Source organism: Pan paniscus, chromosome 1 (genome assembly GCF_029289425.2).
Source record: "Pan paniscus chromosome 1, NHGRI_mPanPan1-v2.0_pri, whole genome shotgun sequence".
NCBI classification, from domain to species: domain Eukaryota; kingdom Metazoa; phylum Chordata; class Mammalia; order Primates; family Hominidae; genus Pan; species Pan paniscus.
The window spans coordinates 120,303,381-120,323,744 of record NC_073249.2 but is presented as its reverse complement, the minus strand read 5'-3'; the positions used below and the strand labels follow the sequence as shown (position 1 = coordinate 120,323,744).

General features: G+C 35.0%; 1 long non-coding RNA gene across 1 annotated transcript in view; it reads left to right on the top strand.

Annotated features, from left to right (window-relative positions):
* Positions 1–18,364, top strand: part of LOC130541682 (uncharacterized) — a 32,157-nt gene extending 13,793 nt beyond the window's left edge. Inside the window, exons 3-6 of the long non-coding RNA XR_008955764.2 lie at positions 6,602–6,675; positions 9,485–9,660; positions 14,025–14,223; positions 17,816–18,364. This is a non-coding gene — a long non-coding RNA (uncharacterized LOC130541682). The remainder of the gene's footprint in view (positions 1–6,601; positions 6,676–9,484; positions 9,661–14,024; positions 14,224–17,815) is intronic.
* The last annotated feature ends 2,000 nt before the right edge of the window (positions 18,365–20,364 follow it).

Below are 20,364 nucleotides of genomic sequence, written 5' to 3'. Positions count from 1 at the left end.
GATGTATTAGTTTTTCTTGTTGTACTGTAACAAATTAACACAAATTTAGTAACTCTAAACAACACAAATTTATTCTCTTAGAATTCTGGAAGTCAGAAGTCTGAAATGAGTCTTGCAGGGCTAAAATCAAAGTGTTGGCAGCACAGTTCCTTCTGGAGGCTCTAGACAGAATCCTTTCCTTGTCTCTCCCAGCTTCTCAAGGCTGCCCACATTCCTTGGCTCACAGCCATGTCACTCCAATCTCTGCTTCTGTTGTGACATCACATTCTTCATACTTTCAAACTCCTACCTCCCTTTTATAAGGACACTGTGTTTACACTGGAACCACCTAGATAATGCAGGATAATTTACCCATCTCAAGAACCTAATTGCACATGCAAAGTCCTTTTGCCATGTAAAATAACATATTCACCTGGCAGTCAGGGCTTGGACATCTTTGAGGAACAATTTTTCAGCCTATTACATTTGGCAATCTGTGTAAAAATCACACAAGAATCTATTTATGTGAAGATTTTGGATTTTAAATTAAGCAGGAAGGGAGAAATTGTATGAATTGGCCATGGGAGTGGGCTAACAGAGAAGACTGTATTTGTCAGGTTCTCCACAGAAACAGAAACAATAGGATGGAGACAGAAGAATATGGGAGAAGAAAGTGAGCAAGAGAAAAAGATTTATTTTAAAAAATTAGTGCACACAATTTTAGAGGCTGGCAAGTTCAAAATATGCAGAGCAGCCTGGCAGGCTGGGAATTCCAGCAGGAGTCAATGCTGCAGGCTTAAGTAGAAGGCAGTTGGGAGGCAGAATGCTTTCCTCTTCTGAGGACCTCAGTCCTCAGTCTTTTAAGGTCTTCATCTGATTGGATGAGGCCAACCCACATTATGGAGAGTAATGTGATTTATTCAGTCTACTGATTTAAATCTAAAAAATACATTCAAATACATTGACAGTAACTTCTGGACTGCTGCTTGAACAGCATCTGAGCACCATACACTGAATTGTCTGTCCATCCACCCAATTACCTAAGGAGAGGAGTTGCTATAGAAGAAAGTAGAGTTATCTACATAAGAAATTTAAGACATATTTTCATAAAGTATAACACTGACATGAGGAGTCTGAAGTGAATATAAAATCATTTTGGCACCTTAAGCATTTGGAGGCCTTGAGAACATTGGGACATAAATTTTGGTGTGGACTTTCACATTCTTTTAGTAAGATGAATCTCTTTTAAATAGCTTATCTAACTAAGAATATCAATGAAAAGTAGCCCAGGTATGAGATAAAGCCAGTGCTGAGAGGATGATTCCTGAACACATGTGAAACAGCCCCTGAAAACTCTCAATTACTTGAGGGAGATTCTGAAAGTTCCTAGGTGTCCTTTGCAGATTGCAGGAAATAACAAAAAAAATTATTAATATACTGTAAATATTAAAGTGATCCAATCTATATCTGTACGGTGAAAATGCCTAAGAAAATTCAAGTTACTATTATTTGTCCCACCATTAAGCAGGAAGCTATTTGATTATTGTCTGTTCTTACTCACCACTGTATCTTAGTGGTAATTCATAAATATGTGTTGAATGAATGAGTTAGTCAGTGAATTAGTAAGAAGAGAATAAGGTAAGAGAGAAGAAAATGAAAGCAACTGAAGTCATTATAAATGGTGAGAAGTTTGATGGTAAGTTATATTCAGCTTTTGGTATACTCTCATATTTCCCAGGCTCACAATTATTGTCATGCAAGATGCCAAGGAACGCATGGAAAATGGCACCACACACAAAGTGATATGCATCAGAGTTCTTGCATTTAAATATTAAAGCATAGAAAATCACTGTCAAATTCTAGCATGTCGGTGTGTCTGGTTGAAAGGGTTAGCAGACTGAATCTTGTCATTATCTCCTGCTGTGCATCAGAAGCTACATACCCATTGTAGAGTCCAGTCACCTCTCAAGCTTGTGGTTCTGGGAGCTTCCTTTAAGATAATAGCAGGTGTTTTGTTTTTAAGCACAGGGAAAAAAGACAACTTTAAATAGTTAAGTTGATGATACTTTTAAGAGAGAAACTGCATAGAAGAAAGTAAAGTGGTCCAATATCTTTGTTTGTGGGGATTATATATATTCAGGGGATTGAAAAATACAAGAAGACACAAAATGCATGTGACAGATAAGAGAGGAACCAGGAGAGTTCGTATAAGAAAAAATAGGAAGAGAAATGGTTTTAAGAAGAAGGAGGAAGAAATGAAAAGGGTTGAATGCTGCAGAAAGATTAGAGAGGATGATAAATTAGAAATGTGTTTACCATTTAATTAACAAAATATACTAATAGATAAAGTAATGTCACTGAGGAGATGGAAGGAGAATGATGTAAAGCAGGTAGAAAGGTTATCTTTGGACAAATCATAGGCAGGAGGAAGTGATGGAAGTCCGGGAATTCAATGTATGAAGATCCCATTGAAGCAGGAAATTGATAGAGAAGGTAAAAGAACTTCACACTGGTAACTTGAAATAAAAGAAATAATGAGAGAATATGCTGGAAGTGAAGAAGTTGCAAAAAAATCTATTGAATCAGCTGTCATAATATGAAATGCTGTTATTAGAGCATGTCTTCTCCGATTCCAAGTCTGCTAATGAGAGTAGGCTGTGGCATAGTTTTGACTATGGGGTAGAGGTAAAGGAATACAAATTTCTAAAATATATCAGTAGGAGAAATTAATCGTAGGAGGTTCCACAGTGACATTTCAGGTTTTGGGATTGCCATCAAATGTATTCATTCATCCATCAATCCAATTCAGTAGGTATTCATTGACTTGTTGAGTAGTTACTTCAAACCTAATGATATGTTAGAATGATGAGTGAAAGTAGACATAACCTCTAATCTTATAAGCCTTTTTTATGTGAAAGGGGAATGGGGGAACAGGATATTAATAATAATGGCATAAATGAATGTAAAACATTAACATTTATAAGTTCTTTAAGGAAATATGAGAGTGATGTATGGGAAGATAAAGCCAGGGGTTTTGAAGAGTCAGGGAAATCATTTAATAAAAAGATTATATCAATTCTCTGCCATTTCTTTCAGAAGATAGAAGCAGAGGAAATACTTTCTAATGAATTCTTTGAGACTAGTATTTCCATAATATCAAAACCAGACTAAGACAATGCAAGAAATAAAAGTAGATACCAGTATCTCTCATGATAGACACATAGATAGATCCAAAAATCTTCACAAATTATTAGCAAATCAAATTCAATAATATGTAAACAGAATTATATATCATAATGAAGTGGAACTGATCCCAGGTATGCAAACCTGGTTCAACATTCAAAAATTAGTTAATGTAATTTTATCACTTCAACAGGCTGAAGAAGTAAAACACAGGATCATATCAATAGATACAGAAAAAGAATCAGGTGACAAAATCCAACATCCATTCACAGTAAAAATTATCAGTAAATTAGGAAGAGAGGAAAACACCTTCAAATTGATTGAGAACATCTGTAAAAAATAAAACCTACAGCTAACATCACACTTAATGGTAGCAAACTCAAAGCTTTCCCACTAAAATCAGGAACAAGGAAAGGATGTCCCATTTCACTCTGATTCTTCAATATGCTATTGGAAGTTCTAGATAATTCAAAGAGTCAACAAGAAAAGAAAAGAGAAACAAGAAATAAAATTGTTCACAGATGACATGGTTATCCATGTAGAAAATCTGAAGGAATTTACAAAAATACTAAATAAACCTAGAATCAATAAATGATTACAAAAAGGTTGCAGGACGTAAGGTCAGTATGCAAAAGTCAACCACTTCCCTGTATACCAGCAATTAAAAAGTAGAATTTGAAATTAGGAAACAATGCTATTTATATTAATAGTATCTAAAAAATAACATATAAGAAGCACATGAAAAAACTCTAAATCTCTTACTTAAAAAACTAAATAAATGGAGAGAGAGCTCATATTTATAGATAGAAGACAATATTATCAACATGTCAGTTCTTCCCAGCTTATTTCTAGATTAAATGAATCCCAATCAAAATTCACAGAAAGTTATTTTGTGGATATTGACAAATGCCTCTTAAGTTTATGTGGAGAGGCAAAAGACCCTCCATAGCTAACAAAATATTGAAGGAGAACAAATTTGTAGGACTAATACAACCAGATTTCAAGACTTCCTATAGAGCTACAGTAATCAAGGCAGTGTGATATTGGAGAATTGATTAATTGATCTATGGAATAAAAAAAGAAAGCCCAGAAATGGACTCAAATAAATATAATCAGCTAATCTTTGACAAAGAGTTAAAGGCAATACAATGGAGAAAAAAAGTATTTTCAACAAATGGAAATGGAACAATTAAGCATCCACATGCAAAAAAAAAAAAAAAAGAGAGAGAGAATTTAGACACAGATCTTATGACCTTCTCAAAAACTCAAAATGGATTGCAGATCTTAATATAATATGCAGAACTATAAACTCCAAGAAGATAACATAGGAGAAAATGTTGATGTCACTGATTTTGATGATGACTTTGTAGATACAATGCCAAAGGCACAATCTATGGAAGAATGGTAAACTGGACTTCATTAAAATTAAAATGTTCTGCTCTGTGAGAGGCAGTCAAGATAATAAAAAATTCAAAAAAATGAGCTACAGACTAGGAAAAATATTGCAGAAGACACATCTATTGGACAAAGGACTTGTCAAAAATATTCAAAGAACTCTTAAAACTCAACAAGAAGGAAAAAAAAAAAAACCCTGATTTAAAAAAAAAGACTTAACAGTCTAGGTTCAGTAGCTCATGTTTGTAATCCCAGGACTTTGAGAGGCCAAGGAAGCAAAATCTCTTGAGCTCAGAAGTTTGAGACCCACCTGGGCAAAATAGTGCATCCTTGTCTCTACTAAAAATCAAAAAATTAGCCAGGCATGGTGGCATGCGCTTGTAGTCCCAGCTACTGAGGAGGCTGTGGTAGGACGATCACTTGAGCCTAGGAAGATCGCTTGATACCAGGAGGTAAAGGGTGGTAAGCTGTGATTACACCACTGCACTCCAGCCTGGGCAGTAGAGCAAAATTCTGTCTCAAAAAAATCATATATATATTATATATATATAAATTATATATATAATATATAAAAAATTATATAAATATATAATATATATAAAATTCTGCTTTGTGAGAGCAGAATTATATAAAAATTATATATTTATAAAATATATATAACCTATATATGGTGGGTATATATATATATGTACCTTAACAGACATCACCAGAGCAGCTATGCAGATGGCAAATAAGCATATGAAAAGATGTTCCACATCATTTGTCATCAGGAAAATGCAAATTGAAACAAGAATAAGATACCACTACATATCTATTAGAATGACCAAAACCGAGAAACACTGACAACACCAAATGCTAGTGAGGATGAGAAGCATAAGGAACTGTCATTCATTGCTGGTAAGAATGCAAACGGTACAGCCACTTGGGAAGGCAGGTTGGCAGTTTCTTATAAAACTAAACATATTCTTACCACATAATCCAGCAATCACACTACTTGATATGTACTTGAAGGAGTTGAAAAATTATTTCCACACAAAAACCTGCACTTTATAGCAGGTTTATTTATAATTGCCAAAACTTAGAAGCAACCCCAAATATCCTTCATTAATCCAACCAGTGAAATATAAGTTAGGACTAAAAATTGATCTATCTAGCTGTAGAAAGACAAGAAGGAAACTTTAAATATATATTACCACATGAAAGAAGCCAATCTGAAAGGCTACATATGTATGATTCCAACTACACAACATGCTGAAAAAGGCAAAACTATGAAGGTAGCAAAAAGATCAGTGGTTTATAGGATTTTAGGGAATGTAGGGAGGTTACTTCAGGCAGTGAAACTACTCTGTATGATACATTTGTGCAGACCCATAGGATATACAACACCAAGAATGAATCCTAATGGAAAATATGTGTGCTGGGTGATAATGATGTGTCAATGTTGGTCATCAGTTGTAACAAATGCACCACTCTGATTGGGAATGTTGATAACAGGGGAGGCTATGTATGTGTAGGGACAGAGGACATATGGAAAATGTCTCAATTTTGTTATGAACCTAAAACTATTCTAAAAAAATAAAATATATCAAATAAATTTTCTAAAAATGTTATTGGGGACTTCTTCCATGATGAGGCTATAGAGGTAGATAGGGGTCAAATCAGTCCAGGTCATAGGGAAATTTTGTCATAAATCAGAAGATAATAAATAGAAACTACCTTGATCAGGTTTACATTTTTGAAAAGGTCATTCTGTCTGCAATGTGAAGATTAATGTGGAGGGGGTGCCAAAATAAATGGAATTTAGACCAATAGAAAAGTTATTGCAGGATAGAGGTGATTGTAAATTAGAAAAGGTAGTGATGACGAGAACAGTAAGTGCATAAGAGATATTTAGAAGCAAAGTCAAAAATCTTGTTGATGCATTGAACATTTCATATGTGACCCTCACTTGATTAGTAGACACGTTGATGATTATTGCATCTGTGTGTGTATGGATGCTGTAGTCATATTTACACGCTAACAAACTACTACCAATAAATTACAGCATGAATTTCCCTCAACGTTAAGAAGAGATGGAATGTTCATAATGAGGAAGAAGTCTTCTGATTTTCTAAATAGGTATGTATCAGGGTATTATTTGAATTTGACAACAAAATTCACAGATTATGTAACTTGCTTTGCACTGTCATTGAGTCTGCAAGCTAGTGAACAATGTGATCATTTATTCTAAAAGGAATAAGCACCCAACCAAATCAGAGAGCTGAGTAATGGCTCCAGTAATATTCTCATCAGAACTCATTCTGGCATCAAACTAAGTTCCCCAGACAAATTACTGTTTTACACATAAATTTTTCTTCTCCATATTTCTCTCAGCCAAAGCTTTATTCCAACTTACTTTAAATTTCTTTCCTGTTTTTCTTTTCTTCCATAAAGTAAATGCCAGTACCTTCACCTCGAAGTGACTTCTCCATTTTATTGTCTTTTAAGAAATTCTTCTCATCTCCAATAGTCTATTTTGGTACTGAAAACGAAGTTAGGAAAAAAAATCATTTTAGATTTTAAGCTCTCCGAGAGAACTTTGCCTACCTTTTTTCTCCACAATATCCCTAAAACATATTCTAATGCTGGGGATATTATCAGTATTTAATAAATTATTGTTGAATAAATAATAAATACATTACTGAATGAAGTTAACATAAGTATCATTTTCTCATATCAACCTTCCCCAATCCCTTATAATAGGTCATGTCCCCTATTAATCACCTTTAAGTCCCCATTCTTCTCCTTCATGGCACCACTCACCATTGTAATTAAGTTAGAAACTGGGTAATTGGTTGTTTAATTTATATTTTCTAGCATACTTTGAGCTCCATGAGAGCAGGTACCACTCTGCCCCTATTCACTGATATCTGCTCTGTGCTTAAAACTGACTGAAACACAGAAATCGTGAAATGAATATTTGTTGTAAATTAATACATAGTAAACAATGTAATTAAGGAATATGAAAAATCTTAGATGAGAGAAGAAATTTGCAGCTTCAGATTCATGTCTATTTTTCAGTTGAGGAAATGGAGACCCAGAGAAGTTAAGTGACTTGCTCAGTGTTTCATAGATAATAAGTTGTCAGAGCTGTATTTTAATCCCAGTTCCCTCCAACTCCATAGCCTGTGCTTTGAAATGGAAACATTGTGCCACGCTGCACCATTTAAGCAATGATATATTCATTTAAAGCACCAGAGATCACATTTTAGGGAGAGAAAAAGTTTGTAGTATGAGATGAATCAATCAGCCATATGGAAGGAGGAAAAAAAGAGCAGGCTAAAAAGCTTCCTTTCACTTTGTACAATATGAATTGTCACAGGAATCAAATTTGGCACATACTGTAAAGCCAAGAAAAAAATTATCCCACATTGGATGTAAAATGTGACTTGCATTTTATCTATGTTTCTGAAATTCAGAAAGGATACCAGAAGACTTGTGGAGCTGAGGGCATGATGTTTTGATGATAGGCTTTTTATGCACTTATCCCCAGGCAGCTAGAGGAGGACCTGAAAAATTGAAGCCGACCTCAGACATAATGAATACATTAAATGATGAAGCGTCTGGTCAGGGTCAGGCAGCCTCCTTGAAGACAGTAGATGTGTCCCAGGACATTGAGTCTCCAGACAGAGGCAGGGGCAAGGAAATGGCCTATCAGGGCATAAAACATTTACATCTGTTCTTCTTCTGTCACTTCTCTTTGAGGTTGTTTCCCTTGCCTTCAGCAACATCGCAGGTTCACAACCAGATTCTTATGCCTGCTAATTAGAAGAGAGGTCTAACAGCAGCGATCAAGTCTCCATCTGCAACTGGCACCTAATTCTAACACTATCAAATAGATAATGGAAATTATGGATCATTAATTATTAACTCTATCTAACCTGCCACATTCAAGTTCCACAGATTGTCACTTCCCATATGGCTGTGCAGTCAAGGCTTTGCACTGTGGAATCCTTAGTACCCAACCTTCTAACAGGTCCTTATCACAGAATTTCACATATCAAAGGCATTTTCGATTTCCAAGTGGAACACACACTAATCCTCTTTAAAAAAAATCTGTCTCAAAATCTCATCCAGCCTGTGTTACAATCCCGTGATTGGGAGTCACCACCTCAAGAGGCAACCTCATTCTGTTTTTAGGATAGGTAAAATCGCTAGAAAAATCTTCTGTGGTTAAATCAAAATCGAGTTCTTTGTGGCTTCTGCTGCCGTGGCTTCCTCTGCTCTACAGAATTTCATCAATTCTTCATCTACATTGTATGCCATGTTGTAAAAAACATGGCATCCTAAAAAGAGTTCTGGAATCTTACAAACATGAGCTCAAATGTTAATTCTGGAAGTAAGAAACATTTTTTATTTCTCAAACTCAATTCCCTCACCTGTACAATGAGGATAACACCTCATGGAATTGCTGCTATACTTAAAAAGAGTTAAATGCTACCTAGTGCCAATGGGTAGACTTGAATGGTAAAGAGCATGAACTCTGGAACCAGGCTGCTTGGTTTGAACTTTGGCCCCTAAGACTTACTAGCTGTGTGACCTTGGGAAAGCTACTTAAGCTCTCTGGTCTCCTTTTTATCATATTTACTCTAGTCTCCTTTTTATCATATTTACAATAGCTATAAGGAAAGTAACATGTCTTATCTCAGAGGGTTGTTTGGAAGATTCATAAGTTAATATGTTAGGTCCAGTTTCAGTCAGGGTAAGCTAACTGCTGTATCAAAGGAAAAGCCCCAAATCCTAGAGCCCTATGACAAAAAAAGACTTATTTCTTGCTGTTGTCACTATAAAACTGGACAATTCAAGGATACAGTCTTCTTCTACCTGGGAGCATCATTGTCCCACAGGACCTTGGCATCTTCCACTGTATTCTCTGTTTTCAATACAGGTAATCACAACACAGAAGAGTGAAGAAGGACACAGGCTCTTAGCCACCATGGCCTAAAACTGTCCCACACCTCTTCAACTCACATCCTACTGTCCACAACCAGTCATCAGTCATGTGCAACGCTCACACATAAAAGCCCTGGAAAATGAAGGCCAGTGATTTGCCTAGGAAAAGTAGTAAGTAGATTTGGTGCCAGTCACAGGTGGAGACTCAATTGCTGCTATTAGACCTCTGTTCTAAATAGCAGGCATAAGGAACAGTAAGTGGGTTTGGTTTGGTGGTTCCTCATACATCATGGTTGAGGGTCTTTCATCAGTTCTTAGACTTGATAATGTCACCAACATTTTGGATCCTAACCAGTGCAAAGTATATTGCTTTTAGTTTTTGGTATGCACACAACATAGATACATATCAATTGGTTCATTTTTCAATATCTTTATTGTTCTTTATCTTATGTTTTAAAAATGGAGAAAGCCTTATAAAGGAAGGAAATTCTGACACATGCTACAACATATATGAATGTAAAAGACATTATATTAAGTGAAATATATATATGTCTTTGCCACAAGGACTGAGAAGAGTGCCTAACACTTTAACACACACTGTTAAGTGTGGGTTATTATTATTACCATGCCATGTGTTAATAGTAACTAGAGCAATTATAATTAAAATAGTTCTTGATACTTAAAATGTCATATTTGCTGGACTAGGCATTCTTTTTGTCATTTTTTCATACATCATGGTTCAGAGTCTTTCATCAGTTCTCAGACTTTATAGTGTCACCATCATCTTGGATCCTAACCAATGCAAACTGTATTGCTTTTCGTTTTTAGTATGCACACAATATAGACTCATATCAGTTGGTTGCTTTTTTAATATCTTTATTTTTCTTCATCTTATGTTGTCCCTGAATCCATGCCTTGCATTTAACTAAGACTTAGCTTCAGGACATGCCATTGATCAGAGATTTCAAAATATGAGTTTTGACTCATGGGTGAGACAAGGATATTTCAGTGAATCTAAAATGTGTTTCTATAATGGAATAGAAAAAAATATATATATATATGTATAGCTTGTTGTTAGGTTTAAATGAGTTTGTATATGTAAATCATTAGAACACTAAATTTTCAAAATGAAGAAAACCTTATAAAGGAATGAAATTCTGACATATGTTACAACATGTATGAATCTAGAAGACATTATATTAAGTGAAATAAACCAATCACAAGAGAATAAATATTATATGATTCCACTTATATGAGGTCAAGAGCAGTCAAGTTCACAGAGACAGCAAGTAAAATGGTGGTTGCCAGGGAATGGAGTCATGGGGAATTATTGTTGAATGGGTACAAAGTTTCAATTTAGGAAAATTAAAAATATTCTATGGATGGGGTGGTAGCTGCTCAATATATGAATATACTTAATGCTACTGAACTGTGTGTTTAAACATGGTTAAAATGGTCAATTTTATGTTATTTTAACAAAAGAAGAAAAAATGGAAAAAAATCAGAATACGTTAAAAATATGAGTGCCTCACACTAGAGTAAGGTAGGTATTATTTTACGAAACATTTATTTCATATATATGTGTACTTACCAATGAAGTAAATGAATTTCTTAGTATAGGTCAAAGTTAAATAAAAGCTACTTTTCCAGAGAACAATTATCACAACAACACGATAAAGCATATGCATTATTTTTTGAGCAGAGTTGTCCTTGCTGAATCTAAAATTCATAACAATTGTTGTTTTTGAAATTCCAAAAATTGTTGTAGCAGTGCACACACACACAACCCCCACTGCCGCTACCACCACTTTCCACTTATAGCAATAACTCCATGCTCTCACATTTTTAAAGATTTGACTATGCTATCTGTCCCTCCCTTCCCTCCTGATCATTCTTCCCTTCCTTTATGGATCAACTTAAATGTTGTTCACATGCAAGCTTTTTTTGACTTGACCTCTGTCTGTGATAAGAGAAAAACATACTCCTCTAAGATAGCATTTATTATTTTATTTGTAAAACTTGTTTAATTTTTTCCCCACTGAGTTATAATCTCAGAAGAAAGTGTTTATCTTGCTCACCACAAAATCTCCAGGATTTATCAGAGTGTCCAGAAGACACTATTGTATGTTTAAAAATTGTTAATGGATGAATGAATGATGACTGAATAAAGACACAGAGCTACCTCAGTAACAACTTCAAATTAAAAGATATATAGCATATACTGTTAGATAGCCTAGAATAAATATTAATTTCATATTTATCCTGTGCCTTTTTACTTCTCTGTGGTCTTTCCTTAATAATGTAGATACTTATTTCATAGTTATTGATGGTCCCTTCTTTCAATATGAGAGTAAGGAACTTAGAGTAAAAAGAATGTATGCAATGAAACTGTTAAAGCCTTTTTTAGAGAAATGAAACACAAACATAAGAATGACAGCTCATACACAGAGTGAAATTGAGCTTCCCTTTTACCTCTATGTTTTATGGCAGCCGCAGATGCCTGAAATTACAGATGTGCCTATAAACCCCCAACACCCTAAAACCTTTAGTTGCTCCTTTGAAGGTGTCATTTGTATAGCCACATCTTTAAAAGGTGGCAATTTTTCCCATATCCTGAAAACACTCACCCATTAAGCCCTGTTGTATTGCTCTTACCTTCTTGCTATTATCATATTACTCTTTATTCTTGACATCCAATCTATCGAAAGTGAGAGACTTGCTGTGCTGTTTCCATTCACGTGCTGCCAGGTTGCTGGGGACGAGGATAATCTGTCATTTTGGGTCAGGAGGGAGGCTGGAAACAGTTAGATGAATAGTGAGTCATGGTCTTTGCTTTTATGATTTTTTCCATTTTGAACTAACTTTCAGACTTTTTATTACCGTTGTTAGTCCACTGTTACTTCTACAGGATATTCTATAAAGAACAAAAAAGAATAAACTTTGGATTATTCATTTTCACTATCAAATAAACCTATCATGGTTATTTAAAGTGCAATTTGGTTCTCTGAAGACATTTTCCACATCACATTTAGGATCTTCTGCTAACATAGGAAGTTAATTTGCTTTTCCTTCACTCAAGGTATTGATGAATATTAATGAAAACTAGCTCTTGGACCACCCCTGCAGCATATCATCAATAAACAGCTAACTATTGACAAGTTTGCCATTGAAGCAAAATTCGGAATATATGTCCCCTCACCCAGGAAATTCCAGCTTTGAGGAGTTAGAGTAGGAACCAGAAGCTACTAGTAGCTTTTATAATTAGCAAGTCACTATCACATACTCTAATTAAATCGCATGTTCCCCAGGACCCTTAGAAGCAAACGATTTACTCCAAAACTAAAGGCTCTTTTCTATCCAGAATTGTATATCTATATTCCAGCCTTGAAAAGACACCACAATTAGATGTAAAAATTACTTGCGAAAATTACTTACTGTGTACATTATTAGGCAAACTGTTTATAGAAATAAAAAATACATATTCCTATGAATCTGTAGAAGTATTGTCTGGCTAGAATAATGAGAACATAGTTCAAACAAGAAGAATTTAGTTTTGATTAGGAAAAGAACAAAGTCCAAATAAGAATGTCATACCCATTGATATAAGTGGACAGTGATATTCTGGTACCAAAGACGCAATAAGTGAGCAAGAGGTCAAGTCCGGAAGAACCTAGGACTAGGTAACCAGAACTGTGAACTTCAGGAGAGCTGAAGCGATACTGGGGCTAAGCCAGGAAGGATAAGGAGCTTTTGCACTTCTGTTCCTCTGCCTGGAATGTTCTTCCTTACACCATTGCATGAATCTCCTTTTTATTCTTCAGTTCTCAGTTCAAATACTTCCTCAGAAAGACCTTTTCCGACAACCCTGTTACTATACTGTCAGTATAGAAGACTTGCTTTATATCATTGCCAGTTCCTTTTTTCATAGCTACAACACATCTTCAATTATCTTATTTTGAATTGTACTTGTTTTATTTACCTCTTTTTGAATGGTTTATAAGTTTTATAAGATCAAGGACCTTCTATATCATCCCCACAGACCAGAATATAATATGACAATGCACAAAGGAGGTGCCCAGGAAATATTGTGGCATGAAAGAAGGAAGGAAGGAAGACATTCATACGTCCCTTGTATAGACATCAGCATGCTCACTACATATATAATCGAATTCTTCTCAAATTTGTCTTGATTCGACACAGTTCCTCTCAATAGAAGATAATGCAATGCATCAATTCCATCCTCAACTATCTGGAATCCCTTGCCATATAAAGGATGCTCTATTGCTGCAAAAAGCCTCATTTAGTCTTCATGATATTCTGTGGCAGTGGTGTTATTACTTATCCTGGAGATGAGGAAAGTTACAAACAGGACATGAACTGAGATTTTCTATCTCTAAATCTCTTGCTCTTTCCTCCAAACTAAATTCTTAGCTTCTCAGTATCTGTGGTACTGAAATAAAAGAAACACAAATGTTGGTTGTACGCTAATCTCCTTTTGCCTTTGTTTTTCTTTCTCCTGGCTTTTATGTATCTAGGAGTATATCTGAGAGATAAAGAGGGAGAGAGAAAGAGCCATAGCATGTGCATGTATGTGAGAGAGAGCGACGGAGAGACAGATACAGAGAGACAGAAAGACGCACACACACAGAGTAAGAGAAAGAGACAGAGAGCAGAGAGGGAGAGAGAAAAAGTAGTCTCTGTGGCAGTTTCCAAAATTTGCTACATTTTCTGGAGGTAATCAGCTAAAACTTTCTCCAACTCCTTATGTGTTACCTGGGGTCAGGGCAGTTTATTATGATAAACATTGATATGAACATAGAAAATGTGAATTCCAATATTGACATCAACATGCATCAGCTTTGTGTCTTTGGGCAAGTTACTTCCTCTTTCTAGACCTCAGATTTCCCATCTCTAAAATGAGAATAATATCATTTACCTTATATAGGTGTTGGAAAACCTAAATGAGAGTTTGTACTTTGAAATGCTAATGTGTTGGGCACCTTTAAAATCGTCACAAAAGTGTGGAGCCCTCTCCCTTAGGTTATATTTTTCCTTCTCAGTATTCTAAATATAGCATATATATATATAAAGATTGTGCATATAAAAAGATTGTGTATATTGTGTATATATAAAGATTGTGTATTGCTTAGGCATTTCTATATTTACTCAAGCAATCCTTTTTTTGTGTGTACTTCATAAATCTAGTTTAGGCTATTGCGATGTTAGGTATCTATTTAGTTGTTTTTATACTTTTATTAGTCTTCCTGATAATCCACAAATATGGAATTAGATACTATCTGTGATTGTGAATATTTTTTCTTGTTATAACTCTAACTAAATTTAAAAAGAATTACAGAAACAAAATTTGGAAAGATCCTTAGAGGACATTACTTTCAAAGCCAGCTGAATAAAACTTGCCTGGGGAGCTTGGTAAAAATACAGACATCACAATCCAACTCCATAGATTTGGATTTAGTAGGTATGGAAAAGTACCCAGAAACTAGTGCTTTTATGAATCTCTCCAGGGGATTCTGATGCACAGCCAAGTTTGAGAAGCAATGTAATATAGACAAGCAGTTTTCAAAAGTTGTTCAATCAGTGGAACACTCCTTTAATTCTTTACTTGAAACCCCAACATATAAAACTAATAAAAGCACAACTGTTCTAATTGAAGGGAATGATAAACACCTCATCAGCTCCCCTTCTCTCAAAACCTGAGAACTACTGAGGAACTCCAGTAAGGACCAGAGGCTGGAAATGATTGACCTAGACCAAGCCTTTCATAATATTACTCATAGTCATTCGGCTCCAGTTTAAATGCTACCAGTGACATGAGATCTCTCATTTATAAATAGCCTTTGCTACTGAGATGTATTTATTTATTTACTAGTAATATGTTGCTCCCTTAGAGTTCTGTAGGTTTGTGTATTGACATAATTAAATAATTGTTGGATTAAGTATAAAACTAACAAACCCACACACCTACAGTGAACTCATTTTTGACACAGGTGCTAAGAACATACATTAAGGAAAAGACAGTCTTTTCAATAAATGGTACTGGGAAAACTTGATATCCATAAGAAGAAGAATAAAATTAGACCCCTATCTCTTGCCACATACAAAAATCAAATCAAAATGGATTAAAGCCTTAAATCTAATACCTCAAACTATGAAACCACTACAAGAAAACATTGGGGAAAATCTCTAGGATATTGGTTTGGGCAAAAATTTCTTGAGCAATACCCCACAAGCACAAGAAACCAAAGCAAAAATGGACAAATGAGATCACATCAAGTTAAAAAGCTTCTGTGACGCAAAAGATACCATCAAAAAAGTGAAGAAACAACCAACAGAATAGGAGAAAACATTTGTAAACTACCCATCCGACAAGGGATAGAATGTATAAGGAGTTCAAACAACTCTATAGAAAAAAGTCTAATATACTGATCAAAAAACAGGCAAAAGATTCAAATAGACATTTCTTAAAAGAAGACATACAAATGGCAAATAAGAATATGAAAATGTACTCAACATCATCACTCAAAATCAGAGAAATGCAAATCAAAACTACAATGAGATAGCGTCTCACCCCAGTTAAAATGGCTTATATCCAAAACAGAGGCAATAACAAATGCTGGTGAGGATGTGGAGAAAAGGGAACAACTGTACACTGTTGGTGGGTATGTAAATTAGTACAACCACTATGGATAACAGTTTGGAGGTTCCTCAAAAGAATAAACACTGAGCTACCACATGATCCAGCAATCCCACTTCTTGGTATATACCCAAAAGAAAGGAAATCAATATATTAAAGAGATGGCTGCTCTCCTATATTTGTTGCAGCTCTGTTTACAATAGCTAAAATTTGTAAGCAACCTAACTGTCCATCAACACATGAATTAATGATGAAAATGTGGTACATACACACAATGGAGTAGTATTCAGCCGTAAGAAAGAACGAGGCTGGGTGCGGTGGCTCACGCCTGTAATCTCAGCACTTTGGGAGGCCAAGGTGGGCGGATCATGAGGTCAGGAGTTCGAGACCAGCCTGACCAACATGGTGAAACCCCATCTCTACTAAAAATACAAAAATTAGCTGGGCGTGGTGGCAGGCACCTGTAATCCCAGCTACTCAGGAGGTTGAGGCAGGAGAATCAGTTGAACCCGGGAGGCAGAGGTTGCAGTGAGCTGAGATTGCACCACTGCACTCCAGCCTCACTGACAGAGTGAGACTGTGTCAAAAAAAAAAAAAAAAAAAAGAGAGAGAGAGAGAAAGAAAGAATGAGATCCAGTCGTTTGCAACAACGTGGATGGAATTGGAGATCATTATGCTAATGAAAATAAGCCAGGCGCAAAAAGACAAACATCACATGTTCTCACTCATTTGTGGGATCTAAAAATCAAAACAATTGAACTCATGGACATAGAGAGTAGAAGGATGGTTACCAGAGGCTGGAAAGGGTAGTAGAAGGGTATGGGGGAGGTGGGAATAGTTAATGGGTACAAAAATTATATATAGTTAGAAAGAATGAATAAGACCTACCCATCTGACAAGGGATAGAATGTATAAGGAGTTCAAACAACTCTATAGAAAAAATTATAATAATCTGATGAAAAAATGGGCAAAAGATTCAAATAGACATTTCTTAAAAGAAGACATACAAATGGCAAATATATAGTTAGAAAGAATGAATAAAACCTACCCATTTGACAAAGGATAGAATGTATAAGGAGTTTAAACAACACTATAGAAAAACACACAACTATAGTCACAATGGGGTGACTATAGTCAATAATAACGTAATCTTATATTTTGAAATAAATTAAAGAGAATAATTGGGTTGTTTGTAACTCAAAGGATAAATGCTTGTGGGGATGGATACCCCATTCTCCATGATATGTTTATCTCACATTGTATGCCTGTATCAAACCATCTCATGTACCCAATATATAATATATATATATATTCACCTAATATGTACCCACAAAAATTAAAAATTAAAAAGTATAAAACTAAAATTCTTCCTAGTGTGAACACAATCCTTAGTCCTTCTTCTCACCCCTGACTCTCAGTATTCTAATCACTCTCTTTTCCATCTCCTTAAATATTTTCTAAGTGTCTCTTTTTTCTTTCCCAGTAGCCATGTAACTAAATAACAACATACAGAAGTAGAAAACGTTTTGTCATTGCTTAAAAAAAATATAATATGGAGATCCTATTTCTGTGACAAAGATAAAAAAGTAAACTGGCTTCCATGTGTCATTTCTTGATATAGTTTATAAATATCACAAGTTTTTTTTTTTTTTATTTCTGCTTATTCTACAGCACTTACATACAAAATTGTCTTTGAGGACTTTTTCTGTGCTCAGCCATGTATTAGTGTTGTACGTACAAAAGTCAGTCAGATTCAGCTTCTGTCCTTCGTGAATTCACAAGGTAGAAGAGGAGACAAATACATAAACAGTTGTAACATAATGAAGTAAGTGCCAAATGAGACCAAAAAAGGGAAGGTGACTAGCTACAGGAAGAGGTGCTATTTGAATTGCACCAAGAAGAGTTAACAGAAGAAACAGAAAAGGAAAGGAGAGAAAGAATCGGCCAGTAAAATTCAAGAAAGCAGTTTCTTTTAGAAACAAAACAAACAAACAATAACAACAACAACCCAGAAAAAGAAAAGGAATATTTGGAATGTTTACCAAAATAATCATGAGGAACACAACATCCCTAAGAAATTCCTACAATTCTCATTTGTGAATTCTAAATAAATCTAAGCTTTGGAAGAAAAATTATTTCAACTGCATCATTATTCAAAAAATCATTCGATTAATATTGGCAATATGGACTTTACTTTGTTAAAGAATCTATGGATCAAAGGTGTGTTGCGACGAGGTAGGAATCATTATTTTCATTATTAACCTTATAGAACTATTTGACTTTTTAAACTATGTATGTAAAACTTAAAAGTTAAAGTTAAGTTAGAAAAAAGTATACAGGATGTTATGTCATCATTTATTAAAAATTTAGAGAATGAGTAAAAGAGGGCTTTGTGATAATTACAGGAAGAGCATTATATCAACAAAACAGAGAAATTTATTTTACATTAAAGGAAAAAAATTGCTATGGATCAGCAGGCAAGGTTGTACATCGTCAATTCAGCATTACTGACAGCTTCCTGTAAGTCAGTTTAACAAAAAATCCTGCTAAGCCAACTTAGCAAGAATCCCCTGCCCTTGATATTCAATCAAACTTCTCTTCCTCCATCATCGATACCTAACCAAGTTCCTCTTAGTAATTTTCCATCCACTCCCTCATCCTGCAGTTGGCGTTAAATCCCTATTTGTTCTTTTGTATTAGGAGCTAAGTTCAATCTCTCTTTATTACAATAGTTTTGACCCTTACTGCAAGTCTTGAATAAAATATTCCTTGCAATTTTTACTAAGTGTCCAGGGCAAAAATTTTTTTCTTTAACAGTGGCAAGAAAAAAATCCAATTTTAGTCAAATTCTTTTACACTAATTATAATGTAACAATTTAAATATTCTCTTTGGTGAATCTTTTTGTTTATTCCCTTCTTCCTATGTTCCCTTAGAATGGTGCCTGAGTGTGTAGGAGAGCCTTACTTGACCTTGTGCTAATCTCTGTATGTGTGCCAACTTGAGTCCACCAGTGTTTTGCAGGCTTTATCCTATCTTTGATTGTTAGGAACCTCTCTTTGACTGATAAAATTGTGGTCTATTATTTTTCAGCTTGATTCAGACCTGGTGGCCCCTCTCTGCTGGGTAAGCCTTTGCTAGGCTCTCAGTAGTTCTGAAGACATTTTGAGTTTCTACGAAACACTTCATCTGGCACCTGGTTTATCTCTGCCTCTGAAAAATATCTGCATGACCAAGAACTATTGTATAATGACACCTGGCTTCCACTATGGCTCCATAGGATTCTTACCAGTTCTCATATCTGTGTCCATGCCACACACCAGCAAAGGGACCCGCTGAATTACAAAATAGACCCTCTTTGTGGTTGACCATGATTCCCATGTTAGCATGGATTTGTTCTGTATGGTGACCTCTTCAGATCACTAATGGGGACTATAGCTAGAGTCCTCCCCATCTATGATTTTCAAGCTATCAAGTTCTCATGAATCTGTATCTTCAATCCAATATCTCACTAACTTCACTCTCATCTTTAGTTGTCTCTACTCATAATTATCCCAGGATGAAAAAGGAGTAAAGTTCCCTTTTATTGCTTCTATGTTATATCCTGAGGTAGCTTCCTTTCGTTATGGAATAAATTCTATGATGTGATCCAAAAGCCCAGTGCTTTATATTTCGAATAGGAGGTAAAGGATTAAAAAACAAATAGAAATATAAAACAAACCAACTTTTTACTTTTAAAATACTGTTTAACCTGCTATAACATAATATTAAATTTTTATTTCTCTAGGAACTTCTTTTATAGCAATCCTAATGCCCATTTCAAGCCCCTCAAACATACAACAAAAAGGAACAAAAAGCAGAAACAAAATTCTTCAGTAAGAGAACAGTAAGATTAAGAAGATTGGTAAGGAGGACAAATGCAAGATATAATACAGAAATCAATGGCTTTTTTATACTAGCAATGTGGCTTGAAATTGAAATGGTATGAAATTATACATTTACAATAACAACAAAAACTATCAGATACTAAGGTGTTAATTTAACAAGAAAATTCAAGATCTAAGTGAAGAACAACATGAAAAGCTTATTATTAAAGGGCACAAAACCAAAACAAGCAAATGAAGATCTATACTATATTCTTAGATGGGAAATCTTAGTATCATTAAAATGTAAGTTTCCCCAAAAATTAATATATATTTTTTAGTTCCAACACTACAGATTT